The following is a 21,368-nucleotide window of genomic DNA, read 5'->3' on the forward strand; positions in this document are numbered from 1 at the left end:
CTTTCTAAATTGTATCTTTCATCCTAATTTGAAATCGACGCCTATCTCTAGTTCTTATTCTGATCTTGATTCAAAATCTAAATATTAGACAATTTGGTGGCCTTCAATGCTAGTATTTGAAGTTTCACCTCGAGTATCAATTGGAGAAGACTGTAGTTGTTATGCAGCCACGAAAACCAGTTTATTCATATAATATTCTATAACTCTTTACAAAATAAACTAGGTGTTTCCCTTTAGTAGGCTGCATAGCACTGCCCGAAAAGAGAGGTCTGTAGAAAAGACACGTGGTTTACCTTCTAGTAGCCCATCCACTACTAAACGTTAAATACTATTTTAAAATGGCACCACAAACCCAAAAAGCTTCAAAACAAAATTGCTCGGTTTGTTGGACAGGTTCTGGAACACAAACTTGTTTAAATGTGAATGGGAAAATCCAGAGCCATGAGGGGAAGAGGCTGGCTTATTATTTTTATTTCCCAGATCCAGAGACAAGGCTTTTAGCGTTTGGATGCGCCACAGCCCTATACAACAACGTCAAAGTTTTTGAGAAAAATCTGAACAAGGCTCTGGCAACCGTGGTGGAAAATGTCATTCTATCTGGGTTTTCAACAATAAGTGAGGTGGAATCAACAGATCTGGCTGATTCAATCTATGTTCTCGCGCAGTGCAGAAAAGATAAGTCCTCTGCTTATTGCGTTACCTGCATAAAGGCAGCAGTGAATCAAGTTCGCAGCTGTTTCAATCGAACTTATTGCGGCGGCAGGGCAACCTACGACGGCTGTTATCTGCGTTTCGAAAAATCTAATTTTTATAATCAGTACACTGATACCGGTAATCTCCATTTCAGTTGCGGAAACTGGTAAACGTTTGATAAGCGATCTCCGCACTGCAACTCCGGAAACGAAAGATTATTTTGCTGCGCAGACGAGACAAGGGCCGTCTAATACGACTGTCTATGGACTTGCCTCCTGTCTGCGCTCCCTTCGAAGGGATTTCTGTCAAAAATGCCTGAGTACTGTGAAGGACAACATAAATAAGTGTTTTCCTACCTCGGAGGGACGGGCTATTGACGCCGGCTGCTACTTGCGATACGATACCAAACCCTTCTTCCCAAGCAATACCACTGTCGAGCTCTCAAATTTCTTACCCACGGGTTAGAATTTTACTATATTCCATTCATTAGCCTCCAAATTTTTGTTTATGCTTTTAACATTGTTCCTTCGAAGCAATTCTGAATTTCAGAAATGTGATTTCCTAAAATCACCTGTTTCGCTCTTGTTTAGAATCTCTGCTAGACACCCTCTATTATTTAGAGCGAATGTTTTATTCCTCATTATTTCTTTCAGGGAAGAAGAAGAAGATGAGCTCGACAGTGGGAATAATAATTGGTGCTGTGGGAGGAGGATTCGTACTTAGCCTAATAACTCGTCTCCTCCTCTTTGGGAAGCAAATAATGCTGTCAAAACCGAGGAATGGTAAATTCCTTTAGGCTAAATTTAATATCACAAAATGAAATTAAATGGAACAGCGGATATTGAAGGAGCAACGGAACTTCAAGATGCTCAAAAAGGCAACCAACAATTTTGATAAAGCAAATAAACTTGGCCTTCTGTTTTGATGCATTCAAATTACTCATTTTCTGTTACATGACATTTGCAGGGTACGTTGACAAACGGCAAAGTTGTGGCGGTAAAGAAGCTCACATTAGGAAACTCTCCCCGTACAATTTCGGAATTTGAAAGCGAAGTGAAACTCATTTCAAATGTTCATCACAGAAATCTTGTGCTCCTGATTTATGAGTACATGCCCAACAGCAGCCTTCACAGAATCTTATTCGGTTTGCTATTCCCTATCTTTCCTCTTTTTGATTCCTTCATCCTTTACAAATTACATGATCATGGGTTGTGAAATTGTTGTGAATTGCCCTTTATGAAGGTAAAAATAAAAGACTTTTGAGTTGGAAGGAAAGGTTCGAGATTATCGTGGGCACTGCTCGTGGACTGTCATATCTCCATGAGGAATTCCATGTCTGTATCATCCATCGTGACATTAAATCAAGCAAGACGAAAACTTTCAGGCCTCAGTAACCTTTAATTCTCATTAATAGTCTGTATTTCTCTTGTTGATGGACACATGGCGTTTAGCAAGGAAGGATGTATTGTTAATTTCTAATCGATTATATAATCCCTCCTTCCTATTTTCAAATAGAACTTTTTAGTATTGCAATAATATATTTCCCTTTCCATATATATAATCATAACTTTTATTTACAAAGAGTTGCATAAAAAATTGAAAGCTCACACTAGAAGCTAGAATTAATTGTGTAAATAGAAATTTGTAATTGTATTCAAAGAGAAATTAGTTAAGCTGAATCTTTTTCAGGTATCAAGATAGAATGTTTATAAAAACTTCATTTCTTATTGATTAAAATTTGTTTATCTATAAACTAAACTTCATGTAAAATGTAACATTGACAAAATGCGTCAAATTGAAGAAAAAATTGAGGATGCTAAGGAGAGAGGAGGAAGAATAAATTGGAAGGATTTGACTATCATGTTAGAAATGAAAAACATGATGATGAAACACATGACAAATACAAAAAGACGATGAAGAAGAAATGACAAAAAGGAGGATGATAATATAATGGCAGAATCAAATACGATGTAGAGAAGCAATTGGATAATGAGTATCAAGAAATAGGAATATGAGAGACAAGAAATAATATAAATACCATTAAGAGTTGGGCACTTGAATTACAAGAACTTGAGGGAAAATTCAAGAAGGAAGAATAAGAAAAATATTTTAAAAATAGAAAATGTTCTAAAATGAATAATTGCAATAATACGTATACATAAATTTTAATGTGTATAGTTTCAAGCAGTTCAAAGATAAGGAAACACATCAAGGAATTCAAAGAAAAGAAAACATTTCAAGAAGCAACATGAGGACATTAGACCCAAAAAGGAAGCAAAGAAAAATAAAAAGATGATAAATTTATATATTCTTCGGAGGAACCTCTAAAATATCTAATTGATAATTAGAACCTATTAAAATGAGTTCTTTGTTTGCAACCAATGTAATAGTTATTGTTTCATTTATTTTGAGTTATATGATACTTCTATCCATGATAGCTTTGTGATGCATGCTAATTTTGAAGATTATGGTCTACATAACTCTAAGATACTTCATAATTAGATATTTTTGATTGGCTATGTGTCATTTGGATCCTTATTTTGAACATTAGAGTAAAACACATTTCAAAAGGGCCCTAAGACCTTTAAAAAAAAATGATGGGGATCAATAACGCACAATAAATAAACTTTAAACATAAAATAAATAAGACCTTAAAAGGAAATAAATATTCAAAGCTCAAGGTATATAAACAACAAAGTAGGCCTCTCAACTTAACTCATATGATTATTACAAGCTCCCTATGAAAATTCATATTGTATTCATTAATTATTAATCTCCGATCTTAAACAATTATTTAACTACCAAAAATTAATTCATAGCTAATGTTGAAAAAAAAGCAACTACGACTTCACCAAAAAAATATGGAAAGAAATATGCATTATAATGTACACAATATTTTTGGATAAATTGTTCCTTGAAAAACTCGTAAGGGAAAACCAATTGTATAGATGAGAAATTATATTGAAGTTCAACAAATAAAGAGATACAGAATTCCTCGCTTCTTACTAGAGAACTCCAACAATCTTTCAATTTTTCCCATTGATATTTCTCTACTACTATCCCTAACTTTATCATTGCACCCTTGCTAATACTGCAAGACTATTTTCTATCACTACAAATTACTTTTCAAACTTGTGTTCTCCAAATGTCCCTTGACCCCCTTTAAGGGATCTATTAAGCTTGGAAATAAGTATAATTAGATTAGTTATCTTGTAAGGAAACCTAACCACTTTTCTACAATGTTTTTTGAATCCTTTACAAGGTAGTCTCTAACAAGACTATTAAGTTGAATGTAAGAACTTTAGTAAACCCTGTACAAGTTTAATGATGCATAGGTAGGAAACAATCTCTTTATAGAGTAGTCTTAATATAGGTTGTCGATACAACTCACATTGTATTAGTCACTCATGTTATGGAGGGAGTGACTCAAAAGGTGACATCTTGTAAGCCCTAACATGAAACATTTTTGTACTAAAGTAAAGAAGTTGTGGGTAATCCCCACCCTATTTTTTCCCCTTTGATCAAGGGTTTCTACTAGACCTAATATCCATATCTTATGGTTGTGTGAGTCTTTGTGAACTACTATTATTTACTTAATGCATTTTCATTTCAACATATTGCTAATATCAAAATCTCTATTAGTGAGCATCACAAAATGTTATAAGTTAAAAGTAAAATTGATAAGTATTAATTCACCCCCAGTACTAACAGAAACTTTTGTGGACTTGAGACTGATCTCCTTGCTTCCACTCTAATTAATGTCCATTAATGATATCAATTATATCAACTTATATATACAGCTCTACTAATGGTAGATGTTTAAATGTATTGAATATATGAATAGAATCATCATATATTTGAATAAAATGATCAATGAATTCTCTAAACTCAACACATTTTTGATGAAAATACAATAAATTTCAATCAAAGAGTTTTTTATAGTTCACCACAAAATATTTTACCTAACAGGAATAATCAATCCTTGAAGGAGATAACTAGTTACATGTTGCATGCAAGATTTCTTCCTTCCAAAATAGGGGATAAATAAATCAATTATTCTTTGTAAATATAAAATATATTTTCTCACAAACCTATTTGAGGGAAAGACATTTTGAATTATAGAATGCAATGTAACTAAAAGCCTCACATTTTTGGATTTTTAGAGTATGTGCATGGGCTCACGTTCCTACTTAGAAGATAAACTATTTGAAGTGTCAAAGAAAATTATTCATTTTTTTGGATATCTAGATGACGTTAATAGGATATGGACTTCTGTATCTCTCAACAAAAATAATATTCATTAAGAGGAGTATATACTTTGATGAAATAAATTTGCATGCATCTCAAAAGCAACAATTTACCATTCTTGTGCTTACTGATATTGTTTATGATCTACTTATGAATCTAATTTAGATGAACATGGTCATGCATGTATGGATCCACATCTGATTCTTGATTTATTTTTAAATAAATATTTATATTCCCCTATGACAGAATGGGAAAGATGTAACAAGATTAGGAAGTCGACTGTACAAAGATCATTCAGATGGAAGTTCGAGTTGGTAATATACCACATAAATTAAAGGAATATGAATACAAACTTCATCTTTTGATCAAAGAGAATGGCAATAAGATGGAGCAGGTTACTTCCAGCATTTTTACAGCTACTGCAAGCTTAGGGAGGAGAACCAATGAATAAAATCATGTCTCCATGTGGTCCAAGAAAAAGAACAAGACAGAGCTCAAGAAAGAAGGCAACTAAGGTAATTGGGAGATCTGTTGCTGATAGCATCCAAAGCACTATGAAGGCAGGCAAAGGGATGGTAAAAATGATCAACGAGCTCCAATAGAAATTAATGGTGTTCATGGCCACTAGTCTCTATTTTTGTGGTGGTCCTTGTAACTGGTCATTGGTCTAGGGTTTTAATCTAGTTTTTGTTCTTTTTGTTTTAAAAACTAGGTTCTAGGTCCTTGTAAAACCTGGTTTCATTTAATGGTCTTATTTTGTGGTTTCAAGTCCATGTAAAACTTTATTTTGTAACTTTTAAACTCTAAGTTTTAGGTCCTTGTAAAACTCAGTTGTGCTTACTAGTTTATCTTTTTCTTTTTTGTAAATAGTTTTGAGTACGCTTCAAAACCTAGTTTTAGCTTAATCTAAAATTAGGAGCTTAGTTAAAACATATGAATCACTACATAAACTTTAGTAACTAAGCCCCTCATACCCATGCATCCATATACAGTTCAAGGATATAATCCTTTGACTTATGCATAGCTACAATGAATTAACTTTGGGAAGTAACATTAAACAAGGATTACAACTCATTGCAAACCAAAATTTGGAGTTCATTCCACTTCCTTCTAATCTCACTCATGCTATAGGGATGTAAGTGCATTTATATGAAAAATAAAGTAGTAGCTAGACATGAAAATAAACAAACAAAAGGTTAGTACCAAAGGGTTTCAACAAATTCATGACATTGACTATGATTTGAGTTTTTCTCCAATCATAAAATTGGATTCTATTCAATTGTCTCATTTCATTGTAGAAACAAAAAGATGGTAGGTCCACCACATGAATTTGAAGAATGCATTTCTTTACAATAATATTAATGATTACTTTAACATGGAGTAGCTACAAGGGTATGTAATGAATTCATCTATGGCATGCAAACTCAAGACGTCCCTCTATGACATCAAGTAGGCACCTAGAGCATGGTATGCTAATTTGGACTCTTATGTTTTATCTCAAATTTTTACGTGATGCAAATATGTTCTAAATACCTATATTATGGGAAAATATGACACCTTATCAACCATCTAGTTCTTTATTTAGATGACCTATTAATCATAGGTAGCTATCCAACATCTATTTCTACAATTAAAGTTTCTTTGCATGACATATTTTTCATGATAGACATGGATCAACTACACTTTTTTTTCAACCTTGAACTCAACCAAAATGAATCAAGCATCAATATTTCTCAATTCAAGTGTTCAAGAGATCTCCTAGCTTAGTTTCACATGAGAGATTGTAATCCATCATCTAAACCTTTCCTATTAGGCACAAATCTTAGGAATATAAATGGGGCAAATGCACCAAGTTGTTGTGCCAAAAGGATGACACACAACTCAAATTTCTAAATTTATAAAAGGATGCACGTGCTTTGGCTTGGGCTTCACAAGCCTAGAAGATTGTGGAGCACAAACCAAAGAATGTGCACCCTTTTTAAAAAATCTATAAATGAGTTGCAAACCCATAGCCCATTGCATTTTCCCTTATTTCTTTGTACTGGTTTCTTCTTTCCCTTCAACATCATGCACACGGTTTGTGGAATTTGAAGAATTTCCTCATTCTCCTCCTCAAGATGCCTCCTCATTGCCAAAGATCAAGATCAAGATCGTCAAGTATGTTTTCTACTCATCTTTTTACATTGTTTTGTATGTTTTTTAGTTTTACTTCAAATTTGTTTATTTATTTAAAATGCAATTGGTTTCTTATCAAGAAATGTGAAAAATCAACCATGAAATACTCACCCTAATCAAAAAAATCAAAATGAAAACCCTCCACAAGAAGAGAAAGAAATTCCACAACCTCCACCAATTGAAATATCTCCTCCTGGGATCCAAGACAATATAATGAATGAAATATAAAAAGTGAAAAATTAATTAGAAACAATAATTTGTAGGTTGAAAGCTTGCAAGAAAATTAATCCTATGAGATCACAATTGACATACTCCATTGAGTTCATTATGAGCCATGTAGCTTATGTTAGTAGTCAATTGGATATTTGGCATGTTAATAGAGAAGAACAAAGAAGATATTATGCAAACAAATTATCCTATAAAGATGCAAAAAAAAAAGGACATAGAAAAAGGTAGGATATGCACATTGTTTAAAAAGCCTAGATAACAAGACACTATTTAACATACAAATAAAAGGTTCCCAATCCATTGGTGCATACATGATGATATTAGAAATAACTTTTGGGATAGATGGTGAATGGTCTGTGATGCCCCACCATGTAATAATCATGAGGTTCTAATGTATTTCTGAAAGAAATTGTGTTGTCAATTTATCCTTGGGGAGATCCCCAATTATTTTGATATGTTAGATTCTTAGGGTAGAGGTGGGGAGGAGAAGAATGTCGTGACCCTAAGGTAGTTAGGGAAGCTCTTGTCAAGCCACACGATGAGCATGTGATTATTTCTTTAGTTTTGAAGGAACATGTAAAGACCAGTATTCTAGAGACTATCAGTTATTTGAGACAGACCCTCATTCATTACACTAGTCCATTACTTGAGGAGAAGTTTCCTTTGCATCGCAGTCACATATGCACATCATGTAGATCCTTATACATGTTTGGTAGTCATATTGGAGATAATATGGATGATGGGCTAGTCATTGATTAATTTCTAGGTGACACATTTGTCATTGAAAAATATCTAAATTATAATTATAATAAACTAATTTGATCACATTTTATATGTACAAGGAATGACTAATTAATTAGCATATCTTCACATTGTTCAAAATTCAAGGTAAAAGTGTTGATAGACCTAGTACAAATTTCTTGGCCCAATTTTATGTCGTATTGACAAGTTGAGATGTATGTATCTATATAATTATTTAAATAATACATATACTTATTAAGTAATCATATGAAAGATTTTTTTTTTTTCTAATCCATGTGCATTAGTTCTCTACTAGATCATTGACATTCACAAGGGACTCGAAGCCTAGGAATGATATGAGCTTCTTAGAGGTACATTTGTTTCATGTTAATTTAATTCATTTGATTATATTTGTTTCATGTGTCTTGTTACATGTGAATTTTATTATATAATTTGTAGTTACTAACATCTAAGACTCCTAATCTTTGCTAGTCCATCGAATGTGGAGTTGCTACCATGATTACTAGTTCAAAGCCATTGATTGAGGTATGAAAGAGTTTTGATAATTTTAGTTTTTACTTGTAATAGTTAGTATTGAAATTTCAAATGGTATTTATAAGTATCATCAAGTGATTATATTGAGTGAATTGTTGTAGGGCCTTGTTACTCTTGATCATCTGAGAGCCTTTAAGGTGTATGTATAGAGTAAATGTTTTATGATGGTAAGTAAATAATTAATTTTCTATGTACATATATTTGATTTTAATGTAGAATAATTATTGATTCATATATACTTTATTTATATCAGCTCTAGTTAGAGAGGAGCCTAAAAAAGAGTACGAGTAAGCATGTAAGGAAGACTCCATCATCCCCATCATCTCCCTCCATGAAATGACCAAATACCTATAGGGATTTGTTTCCTTCCCCTCATGGATAGGAGAAGATAGAGGGATAGACACACATGTATAGGAATTAGTGAACATATATCTTGGATTTTATGTAAGTGGATATATTTGATATACATTTGATGTATATATGACATTTTATATTTGATGGATGACATATATTTGATGCATGACATTATTGCTTATCATAATTTATTATATGTTTGTTCATGTATGACATTATTGGTTATTATAATATATTATATGGTTTTTCATGTATGACATTATTGGTTATCATAATATATTGTTTTTATGTTTTAAGTATTTCATATATTTCATTTTAATGAAATTTGCATCCAAAATGATGCAAATCGCTCCCACCAAAAGCTGGTGGATTCCCAATAAGAACACTTTTAAGGAAAACTACATTTCCCACCTTCCTAAGTATCTTCAAAGACTCTTTCCAACTTGGTTAAAACACTGAGAAAACTTTTACCCAACTTCACAAAACTACTTGATAACATTTCCCATTCAAGACTTAGGAAGCAATAAGGGAAAAATGAGAAAATTTGAGAAATAGATTCTAATAAATTTCTTGCTTCAAACTAACCACTTAGAAACTTCAAGGAACACTTAATCATGATGTTTCTACAGCTGGTTTACTCTCCTAACATGTATTTTGCAAAATTTCTCTTAATAGCCCTGATTGCCCTTATAGCCCTTTATGTGGTTTTGGGAAAGAAAATTTGTGTTTCTTTGTTGAAATTGGCAAAAAAAATAGTTATTTGGATACCCTTTTTGAAGTTACAAAAACCCTCCATAGCATCAACTCCCCAACATACTCTTGAACCTATGCAAGCTTCACAAGCCTAATTAGCCAAATCAAGCATGGAACACTGGGAATGTGAACCTTGAAGAAGAAATGACAAAATGGAGGATGATAATATAGTGGGAAGATCAAATACAATGTTGAGAACCAATTGGATAATGAGTATCAAGAAATAGATATATGAGAGACAAGAAATAATATAAATACCATTGAGAGTTAGGCACTTGAATTACAAGAACATGAGGGAAAATTCAAGAAGGAAAAAATAGAAATTTAGTATCTAATTTGCAACCATTAGTTGATTCATCAGACCTATTTGTTGGATATAATTGTTCAAATTGTGTGTTGTCTTTGATGTGACATAAATGTCATATCAGTCATCAGACAGTTCTTACCGAGCTTTCAAGGTAATCAAAGAAATTTAGTTCTTACCGAGCTCACTCGGTCATCAAAGGGAATTTGGCAAAAGCAATTCTTACCTAGTAAACTTGGCAGGCAAAGGATTTTAAGGATATTGCAATGTTAACCAAGTCAAGAAGGTTAACTCAAGAAATTTTTGGAAGTAGTATTTACCGAGCAAGGTCGACCAGTAAAGGATTTCATTGTTTTATGAAATAACATTTATTTGTTTAGAGTAATATTTGTAGCCGACTGCTGTATGATTTATTGGTAAATATAACATGTAAATGGACCGACTTGAGAATCTAAATGGTATAAGTAAGAGGTCAAGTTGCGAATTCTAAGAAGTATGAAGAGGAAGTATGAGAAGTTAATGTGATATGAGGACTGATTTTTGTGAAAGAAAATTTGAAGGATGATCAGAGATCATTGAGGAGCAGGAGAGCCATATTTGATCAAGGAGGATCTAATGATGTTGAATAGAGACATGTAGCCAGCAAATTCAATTGCATCTTATTTAGGTTAATTCATTGTTGCTTTCTAACCATTGTAGCAGTGATTTCAAATCTCTTAACAAAGTTGGTTTAATAGCCATTTTGTAAATCCTCTAACAAGGTGACAGTTTAGTTGAATTGTTCTAAAGACCTCTAGCAAGGTCACTCCTAATGGGGTGACTAAAATCCTCTAACAAGGTCACACCTAATAGTGTGTATTGTAACTTTTAATAGGGTTGGCTCCTAACAGGGCTCACTTCAGAAGAGCAAAAAATTGGTGACTAGTTACTTGGTGGTTTTTCCCATATTGGGTTTCTACGTTAAATCTAGTGTCTCTTGTGTTCATTTTATTTAACTTTTGCATACATATTAATAACTATCAATGCTAAATGATCAGTAACTAGTTAACCTACTGAGTATCAGTAGTAAGTAAGCATTATAGACATCTAAGGGATTTTTGAATTATTTTGGGAAAACTGATTCACCCCACCCCAACCCCCCCCCCCCCCTCTCAGTTACTCCTTCTATAATTCCAACAATTGGTATCAGAGCTCTTAGTGCTTGTAGAAAAAGATTTCAAGGATCTAAGCCAAAGGTGAGGATGTCTTATAAGAGGAAAATTCCAAGACTTAACAGGGACAACTTCTTAGCATGGCAAGGGTTGATGACACTTCATCTAGCTTCTATTGGAGATACAGGACTGAAGTACCTTGATGAAAAATATGCAAAACCTATTGGTACATTGTCTGTCAATGATATTGCTAAAAAGAAGGCCCACAACAATATGATGATAGATATAGCATCTTCTCTAAGTTATGAAGAATTTTTTGACATCAAGAACTGCAAATCCACCTTTGAAATGTGGAACAAGCTGAAAGAAATTTGTTGGGGAGATGATAATGTAAGAAGAGCCAAAGTAGAAAGCCTGAGCGGACAATTTGATCAAATAAGGATGAGAGAGGATGAAAACATTGCAAAATATGTTGAAAGAGTTAAAGCATGTGTTAGTGTAATCAAAGCATCTAGAGGAGATATCAAGGAGGAGATAGTTATAAGTAAAGTTCTTAGAACTCTACTTCCCATTTATGCAATCAGAGTCTATGCAATTCAAGAAAGAAGATGTGAAGCAAATCATAAGATAAATCTAGAAGCCATAGTTGGAAGATTGATTACATTTGAGCTAGACAACTATGACAATTATGTTCCAGCTACCAAAAGCATTGAATCAGCATTTAAAGCCAAGCTTTCACTAAAAGAAAATGGAAAAAAGATAAAGGATCCTCAATCAAATAGTGATGAAGAATCAGAACAGAGTTCAGATAGTGATCTTGAAGTGGTTGAAGCTCTTGTAGCGAGGAAATATTCAAGAGGCAAAGGAAAATACAAAGGTAAGGTTTCTCTAATCTATTTTTCTTGTGATGAAATTGGACATATTGTTGATAGGTGCCAAAATAAGCAAAACAAGGATGAGAAGAAAGGTCACAAGTACAATGGCAAGAGAGACTTCAAATCATTCAAGGATAAAGGTAAGAAAACATGTTTTATAACTAAAGATTCTAATGATTCTAATGATGAAGAAGAAGATGAAATTGTCTACATTGTTGTGAAAGATGAGTCTGATAATGATGAGAAAATGACACTTATTTCTCATATGAGTAGAAATGATACATGGATTATAGATAGTGGTTGTTCTCATCACATGACTGGTGATAAAACGAAGTTTGAACACTTTGAAGACTATGATGGTGGCAGTGTAAGATTTGGTAACAATGAACCTTGTTGTATAAAAGGAAAACGAAGAATCTCACTTACCAAGGAACTTGTATGTGATAATGCATATTGGGTAGAAGGACTAAAGTATAATTTGTTAAGTGTGGCACAACTACTCAATAATGGATTCAAAGTAGAATTTATGCATGGAAAAGAAAGATTGTTGGATGGCAAAGGAAAGCTGATTGGATCAGGCACTCAAACAAAAGGTAACTTATTTTATCTTGAACTTGGTGAATGTTCATGTTTTATTGCTCAAATTGAAAAAATTTGGTTATGGCATAGAAGGTTGTGTCATGTAAAATTTGACAACTTGGTAAAGATAAGAAAATTCAAGAATGTAAGAGGCATTCCTAACATCAAGAAACCTGAGATTGGTCTATGTAAAAATTGTCAAATTGGAAAAATGCGAAAAACTAGTTTCAAGAGCAAGAACTGTCAGTCTGAAGAAGTTCTAGAAATTGGCATACTGATCTTTGTGGACCCATTGGCATTGAAAGTTATATTGGTGAGAAATTTTTCATTCTTTTTGTTGATGATTATTTAAGAATGATGACTATCATGTACTTAAGATAGAAATTAGAGGCATTCAAAAAATTCAAATGGTATTTGGCCAAAGTTGAAAAGGAAACAGGCAAAAGACTGAAATGTTTAAGATCTGATAGAGGTGGTGAATTTGTTTCATATGAGTTCAATAACTTTTGCATTGAAAGAGAAATCAAAAGATAGGTTTCAACACCAGGAACACCTAAAAAAAATGGTATAGCTGAAAGAAGGAACAGATCTATCATGGACTGTGCAAGAACCCTAATGATTGAAAAGAGAATTTCTATAAAATACTGGAAGGAAGCTATCAGCACTGTAGTTCATACCTTAAACCGAGTACAACTGAAAAAGGACTCATTCAAAACACCCTATGAGTTGTGGTATGGCTACAAATCCAATGTAAGTTATCTAAAAGTATTTGGAAGCAAATGTTACATTTTGAAAGAATCTAGAAAAGGTAAATTTGATGTAAAGGGTGATGAAGGAATATTTTTGAGATGTTTTTGCAAAATTAAAGCATATATATGTTTGAATATGTCTACTCACAAAATCATAGAAAGTGCACATGTGAAAGTTGATGAGTTCGCAGAAAAATTTGAAGAAGAAAGTAAAAGGGTACTTGAAGACTACGAGAGATTTGTTTACATTGAACCGGATATAGTACCAAGTATACCAGTTAATTAGGAATCCTCAACTCTAGAGTCTTCAGTTACCAAGTCACAGGAAGTTCAAACTGAGCTAATGCCTCCTGAGTTGCAAGAACCTGAGTTGCAAACAGAGGCTAGAAAATCAACATCTACCGAGCCCAAGCAACCAGATCTAGGACAAGAAGTTGAGATGCAGAAGGATAACAATGGAAGTCACTCAAAAGGCAAGGAGCCTGTGTTAGCCAAGTATGTCAGCAAGCATCACACACCCGAACAGATCATTGGAGATAAATTAGAAGGGACAATGACAAGAAGTAAGTTGAAAGGCACTTATTTACTTGCTGATTTTGAACCTAGAAATGTCAAAGATGCACTAGACAATGAAAGTTGGATTGAAGCTGTGAATGAAGAGATAGAATAGATAGAGAAAAACAAAACATGGACTCTTGTAGCTAGACCCAAAGACAAGAACGTGATTGGAACAAAGTGGGTATTCAGAAAAAAACTAAATGAAGATGGTAAGGTATTAAGGAATAAAGCTAGATTAGTATGCAAAGGATACTCTCAAGAAGAAGGTGTAGACTATGGAGAAACTTTTTCTCCTGTTGCAAAATTGGAAGATGTCAGAACCTTACTTGCATATGCTACATTCAAGGAATACAAAGTCTATCAGATGGATATCACGTCAGCATTTGTCAATGGCATATTGGATGAAGAGATTTATATTGAACAACCTGAAAGTTTTATTGATCTAGACAAAAAAATCATGGTCTGCAAACTGCATAAAGAATTATATGGTCTAAAACAAGCCCCTAGAGCATGGTATTAAAGATTGCATAACTACCTTATTCAGATTGGTTTTCAAAGGACTAATGATAAAAGTAGTTTGTACATAAAGGAAGGACTAGATAATAAGATTATTTTAGCAGAAATATTTGTAGATGATACTTTGTTCATAGGAAATTATGATTTTTAAAAAGAATTTTCAGAACAAATGAACAAGGAATTTGAAATGTCAATGTTTAGTGAAATCAAATTCTTTGTTGGTCTTCAAATTCAACAAAGTAAGAATGTCATCTACATCACTCAATCTAAATACATCAAAGAGATACTAAAAAAGTTTGGTATGGAAGACTGCAAACCAGTTGGGACTCCTATGTGTACTGGATTGAAACTTACCAAAGATGATGAATCTGAGGAAGTAGATTAGACATTGTATAGATCTATGATTGGAAAGCTACAATATGTAGTGCACACAAGACCAAACATTGCCCTTGCAGTAGGGATTGTAGCAAGATTCTCAACAAAACCAAAAGAAAATCACATGATGGCAATCAAAAGGATCATGAGATACTTAAAAGGAACTGAAGATTATGGATTATGGTATAAACTTGGAGGTAAACTGGATTTAAAGGTGTTCATTGATGTAAATTGGGCAAAAATATTGATGACAAAAATAGCACAAGTGGAGGATCTTTCTTTCTTGGGAAAAGGTTGGTTTCTTGGACAAGCAAAAAGAAAAATTGTACATCTCAATCGACAGCAAAGGCTAAATATGTTGCAGCAGTAGTAAATTGCTCAAACATAATGTGTTTTAAACAATTATTGGAAGGTATGAAGCAAGAAATCAAAGAACCAGTTGTTATGTTTTGTGATAACACAAGCGCAATTAACATCTCCAAGAATCCAATGATGCATTCAGAAACCAAGCATATTTCCATAAAATATCACTTTGTTTGAGAATTGGTACAAGAAAAGGAAATAAGATTGGAATATATGCATATAAAGGAACAAATTTTTGACATATTTAGAAAGCCTTTACCTAAGGATGCATTCTTATATCTAAGAGGTAAGTTAGGGGTCATTCCCCTATCTGAAGCTCACTAAAATATAGTTTTAGTAATGCATCAACAGAAATAGAATTGAAGATCTATCAGTTGATGCAGCAAACCAATGAAGACATTGCATATGAATCAGTACATCAGGTACAATATTAGTCAACTTTTTTGAGCTATCTTTGGCATGTGTTGTCAAAGAGGGAGAATATACTATCTTATCTTTCTGAAATTTGCAAAATAAATAAGAGTTTATGCAAGAGGGGGAAATTATTATGAAAGAGGGAGCTTTGCTATATTTTAAGAAGTGAAGTATTCTGTCATTAAAAGACTTGTTTTTCAAAATTCATCCTACTATGACATGTTGTGTTGCCATCAATGCCAAAGAGGGAGATTGTTGGATACAATTGTTCAAATTATGTGTTGTCTTTGATGTCACACAAATGTCATATCAGTCATCAGATAGTGTCTATCGAGCTCAGAAGGTCAGCAAGGCAAAGGATAGTGTCTACTGAACTCAGAAGGTTAGCAAGGCAAAGGACAATGTCTACCAAGCTCAAAAGGTCAACTAGGTAAAAGACAGAGCCTACTGAGCTCAGAAGGTCAGCCAAGCAAAGATGTAGTTCTTACTGAGTTCACTCGGTCATCAAAACTAATTTGGAAGATACAGTTCTTACCGAGATTTCAAGGTAATCAAAGAAATTTAGTTATGATCGAGCTCACTCGGTCATCAAAGGGAATTGGTAGAAGTAGTTCTTACCAAGTAAACTTAGTAGGCAAAGGATTTTAAGGATATTGCAATGTTAACCGAGTCAAGAAAGTTAATTCAAGAAATTTTTGGAAGTAGTATTTACCGAGGAGGGTCAGCCACTAAAAGATTTCATTGTTTTATGAAATAATGTTTATTTGTTTAGAGTAATATTTCTAGCCGACTCATGTATGGTTTATTGGTAAATATAACATGTAAATGGGTCGACTTGACAATCGGAAAGGTATAAGTAAGAGGTCAAGTTGTGAATTCTAAGAAGTATGAAGAGTAAGTATGAGAAGTTGATGTGATATGAAGACTGATTTTTGTGAAAGCAAATTTGAAGGATGATTAGAGATCATTGCAAAGCAGCAAAGCCATATTTGATCAAGGAGGATCTAATAATGCTGAACAGAGACTTGTAGCCAAAAAATTTAGTTGCATCTTGTTCAGGTCAATTCCTTGTTGCTTTCTACCCATTGTAGTAGTGATTTCAAATCTCTTAACAGAGTTGGTTTAACAACCATTTTGTAAATCCTCTAACAAGGTGTCAGTTCAGTTAAATTGTTCTAAAGACCTCTAGCAAGGCCACTCCTAACATGGTGATTAAAATCCTCTAACAGGGTCACACATAACAGTGTGTATTGTAACCTTTAATAGGGTTGGCTCCTAATAGGGCTCAGTTTAGAAGAGTGAAAAATTGGTGACTAGTTACTTGGTGGTTTTTCCTATATTGGGTTTCCATGTTAAATCTAGTGTCTCTTGTGTTCATTTTATTTAACTTTTGCATACATATTAATAACTATGAATGCTAAATGATCAGTAACTAGCTAACCTACCAAGTTATAGTATTCTTGCATTATTTATAGAGTATCAATAGTAAGTAAGCATTATAGATATCTAAGGGATTTGTGAATTGTTTTAGGATAACTAATTCACCCCCTCTCCCCCCCCATTAGTTACTCTTTCTATAATTCCAACAAAAAAATGGTTGGAGAGTTTTTCAAATGGATGTGAAATAAACAGTTTTGAATGATTTTCTTGAGGAAGAATTTTTTATTCAACAGTCACTAGATTATGAGGTATATGGGGACAAAGCTAAAGTATTCAAATTGAAGAAGGTTCTTTATGGTTTGAAGAAAACCCCTAGGGCTTGGTATAGTAGAATTGATTCAAACATGACAAGTAATGGTTTTTGTAGGAATCTTAATGAGCCCACTTTATACACAAAGATCACTAAAGAATGTTAGATTTTGATTGTATGCTTGTATGTTGATGATTTAATTTACACTAGAAATTTGTCTATAGACATGTTTAAGAAATCAATAATGGAAGAATTTGAAATGACTAATTTGGGTTTGATGAGATTCTTTTTTGGGTGTTAAAGTTATTCAATCTTATAAAGGGATTTTCATTTGTCAAACTAAGTATTCCAAACATTAATTGAGAAGATTCAATATGTTGAATTGTAATCCAGCACCAACACCTATTTAAATAGGAACAAAGCTTAGAATAAATGTTTTTGGGTCATATGTTAATTCAACCGTATTCAAGAAACTTTTTGGTAGTTTGATGTATCTCATAGCTACAAGGCTTGACATTGTGTATGGTGTTAGTTTGATCTCAAGATTCATGGAGTCAGCAAAAGACTCACATTGGCAACTTGGAAAAAGGATACTCAGATATGTTGTAGGGACAAAAGAATATGGAATTTTGTATTCCAAAACGAATAATTTTACTTTGATTGGTTATTCTAATAGTGATTTGGTAGGTAATATTGATGATAGAAGGAGCACTTCTGGAAATATCTTTCACTCTCGCACAGGTGCAATTTCATGGGCATCAAAGAAGTAACTGATAGTAACAATTTCATCAGATGAAGTAGAATATGTAGTTGTCACATTAGCAGCATGCCAAGAAACTTGGATGAGAAATTTTTTAAAGGATCTACTACAAGAACAAGAGGAGTTATATAAATTTTCTATGATAATAAATCGACAATTACACTTTCAAAGAATCATGGTTTTAACAAAAGGAGAAAGCACATTGATGTGAGATTTCATTTCATTAGAGAGTTGGTAAACAATGGAGAAGTTTGTCTTGATTACTGATGATTTGAAGAGCAGATAGCTGATATGTTCACTAAGGCATTACCAAAAGAAACTTTTGTATATATAAGAGAAAATTTGGGAGTAATTGGAATCAAAAAAATTAAGGAGGAGTTATAGATGGTGTAATTTCTTCACACTGCTTTTGCATGCACTATTCGATCAAACAATCCTCCGTGCACTGTTCATACACCACAACTTTCTTATAGTTTAGATCTTCATGCGCCACTTTCAATATCAATTTTGCATCCACCGTCATCACATGTTTGGACATGTTTTAGTTAGAAATTAGGAAATTTAATAATGGATTTACCTTTGCATGTAATGTGGAGATCTAAATTTACGATCTGTAATTTTAATGATAGTTATAATAAAGCAAAGACATCCACTATTACTTTTAGTTAGTCTTGGATTAGTTAGGATACCATGCATTTATGAAAAGACCGAGGGTTAGTGGTTTGAGAGATTATTTAAAAGGAGAAAATTTAATTATTTTTGTGCAAAACAAATGAACAAAATTTTGAGTCTTTTATTTTACTTTCTTCTATAGTAGTGTAAAGAGTTTTCTTGTTTGCTGTAGCAATTGTGTTATTGATATTTATGAATTGATTAGTGTTGTAGTGCATGTTTATTTGGTGATTTTCTTTCTTCTGTCTGTGTTGATTACTAACAAAATCTAACTTTTTTGTTTATCTTGCTTCTATTCTTTTGAGGAGTCAAATCGCTAGTATACAACTTGAAACATTTTTCTTCCAAATTAATAACCTTATCAAAATATATGTATGTAATTGTGATCATTATTTTATTCTTCTTACTCTTCACCTGCCTTTATCAAAAATCATATCCTTGTAAAGAAGCTAAATTCTAAATTCATTACATTTGAATAGTACATATTGGCCTTGACATCGTCTGAAATATTGCAATTGAATGAGGATATTCTCTATGGAAAATAGGGTAGGTTAATCTCATGGAAAAATCCTTATAATCATCCTACTTAGTTATTCGCGGTACACTCCACATTCACACTACTTTAATGCAAACTTATTGCATCCGCCATGGTTGTCAAATAGAGGGCCTAATCACACCACATATCTAGGAATGAATTTACAGAAATACAAAAGAAATTAGGCACTCGATAGTGAATAAATACAATGAAAAACTTACGTATTATTAATAAAATATATGAAGAACTATTATTAAAATTTTATTTAAATTAAATACATTAAAAAGTTAATAAATGAATAATAAATAATCATAATAGTTTCATTATAAAAATAATAATATTATTAACATATAATTATTTAGCCTAATAACTTGTCTCCTTCTCTTTGGGAAGCAAATAATGCTGTCAAAACAGAGAAAGATAAATTCCTTTAGGCTTAATTTAATATTTTATAGATACTGAAGCATAAGTCTTCGAGTCATGAGTTCGATCTTAGTCAATACTAATATCACAAAATGAAAATAAATGGAACACCGGATATTGAAGGAGGAACAGAACTCTGTGCGCCAGAAGATTTCGACCTCAAGATACTCAAAAAGGCAACCAACAATTTTGATAAAGCAAATAAACTTGGAGAAGGGGCGTTTGGTGAATTATTTAAGGTATCTGGTTATTTATTAGCTGTCCATATTGGCCTTCTATTTTGATGCATTGACATTTGCAGGGTACGTTGACAAATGACAAAGTTGTGGCGGTAGAGAAGCTCACATTAGGACACTCTCCCCGTTCGATTTCGAAATTTGAAAGCGAAGTGAAACTCGTTTCAAATGTTCATACAGAAATCTTGTGCGTTTACTTGGATGTTGCAGACAAGGCCAAGAGAGGCTCCTGATTTATGAGTTTCGGTTTGCTATTCCCTATCTTTCCACTTCTTGATTCCTTCATCCTTTACAAATTACATGATCATGGGTTGTGAAATTGTTGTGAATTGCCCTTTATGAAGGTAAAAATAAAAGACTTTTGAGTTGGAAGCTGGAAAGGTCCGAGATTATCGTGGGCACTACTCGTGGACTGGCATATCTCCATGAGGAATTCCATGTCTGTATCATCCATCGTGACATTAAATCAACTTTTAGGGAAAAATAGCAGATTTTGGGCTAGCAAGACTTCTTCCAAACGATAAAACTCACGTCAGCACAAGATTTGCAGGAATTTATCTACTTATCTTTCTAATAATCAAGTTTGCATATAGATAGTAACACCATTACTTTTGGGGGGATTTTGCACAGGATACACAGCTCCTGAATACGCTCAACGTGGGCAACTAACAGAGAAAGCTGACATCTACAGCTTCGGTGTCATGGTTCTCAAAATTCTCAGTTGTCGAAAAAGCATTGACTTGAATCAACCACCGGATATGCAATATCTTCTTCAATGGGTATTTTAATTTTAAGAATAGTCTTTGAATCTTTTAATCTCATCTCTCCCCTCCAAAAAAATCCTAATCATTTTTCTAAAAAATAATTATGGCAGGTTTGGAGCCTATACGAAGATAACAAGGTTTTAGAGTTGATGGAAAGTGAGAAGGAGATGGAAGGGTATAGCGAAAGAGAGGTTTTGAGGGTGATAAATCTTGCGCTTGTGTGCATACAAGCTTCTCCCAGACAAAGACCATCAATGTCTGAGGTTGTGACAATACTATTAAGTAAGGATGAGATTGATTTTCAGAATCCTTTGCGACCATCATTTGTAGACGTGGGGAACAATGAACGTGGAGGAGGTCTTGATTCATTTCAATCAAATGCAACGATTTCAGTAACCCTTAATTCTAGTTAATAGTGTGTATTTCTCTTGTTGATGGACACATGGCATTTAGCAAGGAACGATGTATTGTTAATTTCTAATCAATCATATAATCCCTCCTTCCTAGTTTCAAATAGGACATTTTAGTATTGCAATAATATATTTCCCTTTTCATATATATAATCATAACTTTTTTTTACAAAGAGTTGCATAAAAAATTGAAAGCTCACACTAGAAGCTAGAATTAACTGTGTAAATAGAAATTTGTAATTATATT

The 21,368-nt window shown here is 33.1% G+C and overlaps 1 pseudogene; it reads left to right on the forward strand.

Moving 5' to 3' along the window:
• The first annotated feature begins 338 nt into the window (after positions 1–338).
• LOC149536980 (cysteine-rich receptor-like protein kinase 3) lies at positions 339–21,124 on the forward strand (annotated as a pseudogene).
• The last annotated feature ends 244 nt before the right edge of the window (positions 21,125–21,368 follow it).

The sequence above is a fragment of the Cupressus sempervirens genome, chromosome 10 (assembly GCF_028749045.1).
Source record: "Cupressus sempervirens isolate cs-2001-9-10 chromosome 10, ASM2874904v1, whole genome shotgun sequence".
Classification (NCBI taxonomy): Eukaryota; Viridiplantae; Streptophyta; class Pinopsida; order Cupressales; family Cupressaceae; genus Cupressus; species Cupressus sempervirens.